Source organism: Salmo salar, unplaced genomic scaffold, assembly GCF_965601325.2.
Source record: "Salmo salar unplaced genomic scaffold, fSalSal1 ptg000664l, whole genome shotgun sequence".
NCBI classification, from domain to species: domain Eukaryota; kingdom Metazoa; phylum Chordata; class Actinopteri; order Salmoniformes; family Salmonidae; genus Salmo; species Salmo salar.
Genome location: NW_027675456.1, coordinates 223,747 through 233,267, shown reverse-complemented (window position 1 = coordinate 233,267; position 9,521 = coordinate 223,747).

Sequence of the window (9,521 nt, the reverse complement as noted above, 5' to 3'; positions counted from 1 at the left end):
ACGGGGTCACTGTTTTTGTGTCAAAAAATGAAAAAAAAATATCTGCAATTTTTTGTGAAAATGGTTTTAAAATGTTTTTTTTTAGGCCTGTCCAGAATGTCGATAGTTCGGCATGACCGGGGTCACTGTTTTTGTGTCAAAAAATGGAAAAAAAAATGTTGAGCTTTTTTTGTGAAAATGGTCCTAAAATGTTTTTTTTAGGCCTGTCCAAAATGTCGCTAGTTCGGCATGATCGGAGTCATCGTTTTTGGTGACAAAAATAGAAATCTGCAATTTTTTGTGAAAATGGTTTTAAAATGTTTTTTTTAGGCCTGTCCAGAATGTCGATAGTTCGGCATGACCGGGGTCACTGTTTTTGTGTCAAAAAATGAAAAAAAAAATCTGAGCTTTTTTTGTGAAAATGGTTCTAAAATGTTATTTTTTAGGCCTGTCCAAAATTTCGCTAGTTCGGCATGACCGGGGTCACTGTTTTTGTGTCACGAAAATGAAAAAAAAAAAATCAGCAATTTTTTGCGAAAATGGTTATAAAATGTTTTTTTAGGCCTGTCCAAAATGTCGCTAGTTCGGCATGATCGGGAGTCATCGTTTTTGGTGACAAAAATAGAAATCTGCAATTTTTTGTGAAAATGGTTTTAAAATGTTTTTATTAGGCTTGTCCAGAATGTAGATAGTTCGGCATGACCGGGGTCACTGTTTTTGTGTCAAAAAATGAAAAAAAAAATATCTGCAATTTTTTGTGAAAATGGTTTTAAAATGTTTTTTTTAGGCCTGTCCAGAATGTCGATAGTTCGGCATGACCGGGGTCACTGTTTTTGTGTCAAAAAATGAAAAAAAAAATGTTTAGCTTTTTTTGTGAAAATGGTTCTAAAATGTTTTTTTTAGGCCTGTCCAAAATGTCGCTAGTTCGGCATGATCGGAGTCATCGTTTTTGGTGACAAAAATAGAAATCTGCAATTTTTTGTGAAAATGGTTTTAAAATGTTTTTTTTAGGCCTGTCCAGAATGTCGATAGTTCGGCATGACCGGGGTCACTGTTTTTGTGTCAAAAAATGAAAAAAAAAATGTTGAGCTTTTTTTGTGAAAATGGTTCTAAAATGTTTTTTTTAGGCCTGTCCAAAATGTCGCTAGTTCGGCATGATCGGAGTCATCGTTTTTGGTGACAAAAATAGAAATCTGCAATTTTTTGTGAAAATGGTTTTAAAATGTTTTTTTAGGCATGTCCAGAATGTAGATAGTTCGGCATGATCGGATTCATCGTTTTTGGTGACAAAAATAGAAATCTGCAATTTTTTGTGAAAATGGTTTTAAAATGTTTTTTTAGGCATGTCCAGAATGTAGATAGTTCGGCATGACCGGGGTCACTGTTTTTGTGTCAAAAAATGAAAAAAAAATATCTGCAATTTTTTGTGAAAATGGTTCTAAAATGTTTTTTTTAGGCCTGTCCAAAATGTCGCTAGTTCGGCATGATCGGAGTCATCGTTTTTGGTGACAAAAATAGAAATCTGCAATTTTTTGTGAAAATGGTTTTAAAATGTTTTTTAGGCCTGTCCAGAATGTCGCTAGTTCGGCATGACCGGGGTGACTGTTTTTGTGTCAAAAAATGAAGAAAAAAAAAATCTGCAATTTTTGGTGAAAATGGTTCTAAAATGTTTTTTTTAGGCCTGTCCAGAATGTCGATAGTTCGGCATGACCGGGGTCACTGTTTTTGTGTAAAAAAATGAAAACAAAAAATCTGAGCTTTTTTTGTGAAAATGGTTCTAAAATGTTTTTTTTAGGCCTGTCCAAAATTTCGCTAGTTCGGCATGATCGGAGTCATCGTTTTTGGTGACAAAAATAGAAATCTGCAATTTTTTGTGAAAATGGTTTTAAAATGTTTTTTTTAGGCCTGTCCAGAATGTCGCTAGTTCAGCATGACCGGGGTCACTGTTTTTGTGTCACGAAAATGAAAAAAAAATATCTGCAATTTTTTGTGAAAATGGTTCTAAAATGTTTTTTTTTAGGCCTGTCCAAAATGTCGTTAGTTCGGCATGATCGGAGTCATCGTTTTTGGTGACAAAAATAGAAATCTGCAATTTTTTGTGAAAATGGTTTTAAAATGTTTTTTTAGGCATGTCCAGAATGTAGATAGTTCGGCATGATCGGAGTCATCGTTTTTGGTGACAAAAATAGAAATCTGCAATTTTTTGTGAAAATGGTTTTAAAAAGTTTTTTTAGGCATGTCCAGAATGTAGATAGTTCGGCATGACCGGGGTCACTGTTTTTGTGTCAAAAAATGAAAAAAAAATATCTGCAATTTTTTGTGAAAATGGTTCTAAAATGTTTTTTTTAGGCCTGTCCAAAATGTCGCTAGTTCGGCATGATTGGAGTCATCGTTTTTGGTGACAAAAATAGAAATCTGCAATTTTTTGTGAAAATGGTTTTAAAATGTTTTTTAGGCCTGTCCAGAATGTCGCTAGTTCGGCATGACCGGGGTCACTGTTTTTGTGTCAAAAAATGAAGAAAAAAAAAATCTGCAATTTTTGGTGAAAATGGTTCTAAAATGTTTTTTTTTAGGCCTGTCCAAAATGTCGCTAGTTCGGCATGATCGGAGTCATCGTTTTTGGTGACAAAAATAGAAATCTGCAATTTTTTGTGAAAATGGTTTTAAAATGTTTTTTTTAGGCCTGTCCAGAATGTCGCTAGTTCAGCATGACCGGGGTCACTGTTTTTGTGTCACGAAAATGAAAAAAAAAAAAACAGCAATTTTTTGTGAAAATGGTTATAAAATGTTTTTTTAGGCCTGTCCAGAACGTCGCAAGTTCGGCATGACCGGGGTCACTGTTTTTGTGTCAAAAAATGAAAAAAAAATATCTGCAATTTTTTGTGAAAATGGTTTTAAAATGTTTTTTTTTAGGCCTGTGCAGAATGTCGATAGTTCGGCATGACCGGGGTCACTGTTTTTGTGTCAAAAAATGAAAAAAAAAATGTTGAGCTTTTTTTGTGAAAATGGTTCTAAAATGTTTTTTTTTAGGCCTGTCCAAAATGTCGCTAGTTCGGCATGATCGGAGTCATCGTTTTTGGTGACAAAAATAGAAATCTGCAATTTTTTGTGAAAATGGTTTTAAAATGTTTTTTTAGGCATGTCCAGAATGTAGATAGTTCGGCATGATCGGAGTCATCGTTTTTGGTGACAAAAATAGAAATCTGCAATTTTTTGTGAAAATGGTTTTAAAATGTTTTTTTTTAGGCCTGTGCAGAATGTCGATAGTTCGGCATGACCGGGGTCACTGTTTTTGTGTCAAAAAATGAAAAAAATATATCTGCAATTTTTTGTGAAAATGCTTCTAAAATGTTTTTTTTAGGCCTGTCCAGAATGTCGATAGTTCGGCATGACCGGGGTCACTGCTTTTGTGTAAAAAAATGAAAACAAAAAATCTGAGCTTTTTTTGTGAAAATGGTTCTAAAATGTTTTTTTTAGGCCTGTCCAAAATTTCGCTAGTTCGGCATGATCGGAGTCATCGTTTTTGGTGACAAAAATCGAAATCTGCAATTTTTTGTGAAAATGGTTTTAAAATGTTTTTTTTAGGCCTGTCCAAAATGTCGCTAGTTCGGCATGATCGGAGTCATCGTTTTTGGTGACAAAAATAGAAATCTGCAATTTTTTGTGAAAATGGTTTTAAAATGTTTTTTTAGGCATGTCCAGAATGTAGATAGTTCGGCATGACCGGGGTCACTGTTTTTGTGTCAAAAAATGAAGAAAAAAAAAATCTGCAATTTTTTGTGAAAATGGTTCTAAAATGTTTTTTTTAGGCCTGTCCAAAATGTCGCTAGTTCGGCATGATCGGAGTCATCGTTTTTGGTGACAAAAATAGAAATCTGCAATTTTTTGTGAAAATGGTTTTAAAATGTTTTTTTAGGCATGTCCAGAATGTAGATAGTTCGGCATGACTTGGGTCACTGTTTTTGTGTCAAAAAATGAAAAAAATATATCTGCAATTTTTTGTGAAAATGGTTCTAAAATGTTTTTTTTAGGCCTGTCCAGAATGTCGATAGTTCTGCATGACCGGGGTCACTGTTTTTGTGTCAAAAAATGAAAAAAAAAATCGGAGCTTTTTTTGTGAAAATGGTTCTAAAATGTTTTTTTTAGGCCTGTCCAAAATTTTGCTAGTTCGGCATGATCGGAGTCATCCTTTTTGGTGACAAAAATAGAAATCTGCAATATTTTGTGAAAATGGTTTTAAAATGTTTTTTTTAGGCCTGTCCAGAATGTCGCTAGTTCAGCATGACCGGGGTCACTGTTTTTGTGTCACGAAAATGAAAAAAAAAAAATCAGCAATTTTTTGTGAAAATGGTTATAAAATGTTTTTTTAGGCCTGTCCAGAACGTCGCTAGTTCGGCATGACCGGGGTCACTGTTTTTGTGTCAAAAAATGAAAAAAAAATATCTGCAATTTTTTGTGAAAATGGTTTTAAAATGTTTTGTTTAGGCCTGTCCAGAATGTCGATAGTTCAGCATGACCGGGGTCACTGTTTTTGTGTCAAAAAATGAAAAAAATATATCTGCAATTTTTTGTGAAAATGGTTCTAAAATGTTTTTTTTAGGCCTGTCCAGAATGTCGATAGTTCGGCATGACCGGGGTCACTGTTTTTGTGTCAAAAACTGAAAAAAAAAATCTGAGCTTTTTTTGTGAAAATGGTTCTAAAATGTTTTTTTTAGGCCTGTCCAAAATTTCGCTAGTTCGGCATGATCGGAGTCATCGTTTTTGGTGACAAAAATAGAAATCTGCAATTTTTTGTGAAAATGGTTTTAAAATGTTTTTTTTAGGCTTGTCCAGAATGTAGATAGTTCGGCATGACCGGGGTCACTGTTTTTGTGTCAAAAAATGAAAAAAAAATATCTGCAATTTTTTGTGAAAATGGTTCTAAAATGTTTTTTTTAGGCCTGTCCAAAATGTCGCTAGTTCGGCATGATCGGAGTCATCGTTTTTGGTGACAAAAATAGAAATCTGCAATTTTTTGTGAAAATGGTTTTAAAATGTTTTTTAGGCCTGTCCAGAATGTCGCTAGTTCGGCATGGCCGGGGTGACTGTTTTTGTGTCAAAAAATGAAGAAAAAAAAAATCTGCAATTTTTGGTGAAAATGGTTCTAAAATGTTTTTTTTAGGCCTGTCCAGAATGTCGATAGTTCGGCATGACCGGGGTCACTGTTTTTGTGTAAAAAAATGAAAACAAAAAATCTGAGCTTTTTTTGTGAAAATGGTTCTAAAATGTTTTTTTTAGGCCTGTCCAAAATTTCGCTAGTTCGGCATGATCGGACTCATCGTTTTTGGTGACAAAAATAGAAATCTGCAATTTTTTGTGAAAATGGTTTTAAAATGTTTTTTTTAGGCCTGTCCAGAATGTCGCTAGTTCAGCATGACCGGGGTCACTGTTTTTGTGTCACGAAAATGAAAAAAATATATCTGCAATTTTTTGTGAAAATGGTTTTAAAATGTTTTTTTTTAGGCCTGTGCAGAATGTCGATAGTTCGGCATGACCGGGGTCACTGTTTTTGTATCAAAAAATGAAAAAAAAAAATCTGCAATTTTTTGTGAAAATGGTTCTAAAATGTTTTTTTTAGGCCTGTCCAAAATGTCGCTAGTTCGGCATGATCGGAGTCATCGTTTTTGGTGACAAAAATAGAAATCTGCAATTTTTTGTGAAAATGGTTTTAAAATGTTTTTTTAGGCATGTCCAGAATGTAGATAGTTCGGCATGAGCGGGGTCACTGTTTTTGTATCAAAAAATGAAAAAAAAAAATCTGCAATTTTTTGTGAAAATGGTTCTAAAATGTTTTTTTTAGGCCTGTCCAAAATGTCGCTAGTTCGGCATGATCGGAGTCATCGTTTTTGGTGACAAAAATAGAAATATGCAATTTTTTGTGAAAATGGTTTTAAAATGTTTTTTTAGGCATGTCCAGAATGTCGATAGTTCGGCATGACCGGGGTCACTGTTTTTGTGTAAAAAAATGAAAACAAAAAATCTGAGCTTTTTTTGTGAAAATGGTTCTAAAATGTTTTTTTTAGGCCTGTCCAAAATGTCGCTAGTTCGGCATGATCGGAGTCATCGTTTTTGGTGACAAAAATAGAAATCTGCAATTTTTTGTGAAAATGGTTTTAAAGTGTTTTTTTAGGCATGTCCAGAATGTAGATAGTTCGGCATGATCGGAGTCATCGTTTTTGGTGACAAAAATAGAAATCTGCAATTTTTTGTGAAAATGGTTTTAAAGTGTTTTTTTAGGCATGTCCAGAATGTAGATAGTTCGGCATGACCGGGGTCACTGTTTTTGTGTCAAAAAATGAAAAAAATATATCTGCAATTTTTTGTGAAAATGGTTCTAAAATGTTTTTTTTAGGCCTGTCCAGAATGTCGATAGTTCGGCATGACCGGGGTCACTGTTTTTGTGTAAAAAAATGAAAACAAAAAATCTGAGCTTTTTTTGTGAAAATGGTTCTAAAATGTTTTTTTTAGGCCTGTCCAAAATGTCGCTAGTTCGGCATGATCGGAGTCATCGTTTTTGGTGACAAAAATAGAAATCTGCAATTTTTTGTGAAAATGGTTTTAAAATGTTTTTTTAGGCCTGTCCAAAATGTCGCTAGTTCGGCATGATCGGAGTCATCGTTTTTGGTGACAAAAATAGAAATCTGCAATTTTTTGTGAAAATGGTTTTAAAATGTTTTTTTTAGGCCTGTCCAGAATGTCGCTAGTTCGGCATGACCGGGGTCACTGTTTTTGTGTCAAAAAATGAAAAAGCTTTTATTGTATGCACTTATTTAACTACAATAGCTAGCTAGTAATTTTTGGGGTATTTATTTATTTTTATTATCTAGGGATAGGGATTTTTATTATCTAGGGATTTTTATTGTGTAGGGATAGGCAACAGAAGGCTACCACACTAACTTGTTTTCACTCTGGATGGTTTTTGGGTACATTTTGGATATGTCACATTGTTTTTCCAAACCAAAAAGAAAATGACACATGCCACCCAGCCCTTCAGTGTCTTCAGTGTCAATATGTGCTTTAGATCATTTCAGTTCAACAGACTGCAGGGAAAGAGATCAAATGAGGACTTAGAAACAGTTACGTTACAAATACTCCCCACTAGAAAACAACAAAAAATGTGTGAAAAAATGAAAAAAAAATATCTGCAATTTTTTGTGAAAATGGTTTTAAAATGGGTTTTTTTAGGCCTGTCCAGAATGTCGATAGTTCGGCATGACCGGGGTCACTGTTTTTGTGTCAAAAAATGAAAAAAAAAATGTTGAGCTTTTTTTGAGAAAATGGTTCTAAAATGTTTTTTTTAGGCCTGTCCAAAATGTCGCTAGTTCGGCATGATCGGAGTCATCGTTTTTGGTGACAAAAATAGAAATCTGCAATTTTTTGTGAAAATGGTTTTAAAATGTTTTTTTAGGCATGTCCAGAATGTAGATAGTTCGGCATGATCGGAGTCATCGTTTTTGGTGACAAAAATAGAAATCTGCAATTTTTTGTGAAAATGGTTTTAAAATGTTTTTTTAGGCATGTCCAGAATGTAGATAGTTCGGCATGACCGGGGTCACTGTTTTTGTGTCAAAAAATGAAAAAAATATATCTGCAATTTTTTGTGAAAATGTTTCTAAAATGTTTTTTTTAGGCCTGTCCAGAATGTCGATAGTTCGGCATGACTGGGGTCACTGTTTTTGTGTTAAAAATTAAAACAAAAAATCTGAGCTTTTTTTGTGAAAATGGTTCTAAAATGTTTTTTAGGCCTGTCCAGAATGTCGCTAGTTCGGCATGATCGGAGTCATCGTTTTTGGTGACAAAAATAGAAATCTGCAATTTTTTGTGAAAATGGTTTTAAAATGTTTTTTAGGCCTGTCCCGAATGTCGCTAGTTCGGCATGACCGGGGTCACTGTTTTTGTGTCACGAAAATGAAGAAAAAAAAAATCTGCAATTTTTTGTGAAAATGGTTCTAAAATGTTTTTTTTAGGCCTGTCCAAAATGTCGCTAGTTCGGCATGATCGGAGTCATCGTTTTTGGTGACAAAAATAGAAATCTGCAATTTTTTGTGAAAATGGTTTTAAAATGTTTTTTAGGCCTGTCCCGAATGTCGCTAGTTCGGCATGACCGGGGTCACTGTTTTTGTGTCACGAAAATGAAGAAAAAAAAAATCAGCAATTTTTTGTGAAAATGGTTCTAAAATGTTTTTTTTAGGCCTGTCCAAAATGTCGCTAGTTCGGCATGATCGGAGTCATCGTTTTTGGTGACAAAAATAGAAATCTGCAATTTTTTGTGAAAATGGTTTTAAAATGTTTTTTAGGCCTGTCCCGAATGTCGCTAGTTCGGCATGACCGGGGTCACTGTTTTTGTGTCACGAAAATGAAGAAAAAAAAAATCTGCAATTTTTTGTGAAAATGGTTCTAAAATGTTTTTTTTAGGCCTGTCCAAAATGTCGCTAGTTCGGCATGATCGGAGTCATCGTTTTTGGTGACAAAAATAGAAATCTGCAATTTTTTGTGAAAATGGTTTTAAAATGTTTTTTTTAGGCCTGTCCAGAATGTAGATAGTTCGGCATGACGGGGTCACTGTTTTTGTGTCAAAAAATGAAAAAAAAATATCTGCAATTTTTTGTGAAAATGGTTTTAAAATGTTTTTTTTTAGGCCTGTCCAGAATGTCGATAGTTCGGCATGACCGGGGTCACTGTTTTTGTGTCAAAAAATGGAAAAAAAAATGTTGAGCTTTTTTTGTGAAAATGGTCCTAAAATGTTTTTTTTAGGCCTGTCCAAAATGTCGCTAGTTCGGCATGATCGGAGTCATCGTTTTTGGTGACAAAAATAGAAATCTGCAATTTTTTGTGAAAATGGTTTTAAAATGTTTTTTTTAGGCCTGTCCAGAATGTCGATAGTTCGGCATGACCGGGGTCACTGTTTTTGTGTCAAAAAATGAAAAAAAAAATCTGAGCTTTTTTTGTGAAAATGGTTCTAAAATGTTATTTTTTAGGCCTGTCCAAAATTTCGCTAGTTCGGCATGACCGGGGTCACTGTTTTTGTGTCACGAAAATGAAAAAAAAAAAATCAGCAATTTTTTGCGAAAATGGTTATAAAATGTTTTTTTAGGCCTGTCCAAAATGTCGCTAGTTCGGCATGATCGGGAGTCATCGTTTTTGGTGACAAAAATAGAAATCTGCAATTTTTTGTGAAAATGGTTTTAAAATGTTTTTATTAGGCTTGTCCAGAATGTAGATAGTTCGGCATGACCGGGGTCACTGTTTTTGTGTCAAAAAATGAAAAAAAAAATATCTGCAATTTTTTGTGAAAATGGTTTTAAAATGTTTTTTTTAGGCCTGTCCAGAATGTCGATAGTTCGGCATGACCGGGGTCACTGTTTTTGTGTCAAAAAATGAAAAAAAAAATGTTTAGCTTTTTTTGTGAAAATGGTTCTAAAATGTTTTTTTTAGGCCTGTCCAAAATGTCGCTAGTTCGGCATGATCGGAGTCATCGTTTTTGGTGACAAAAATAGAAATCT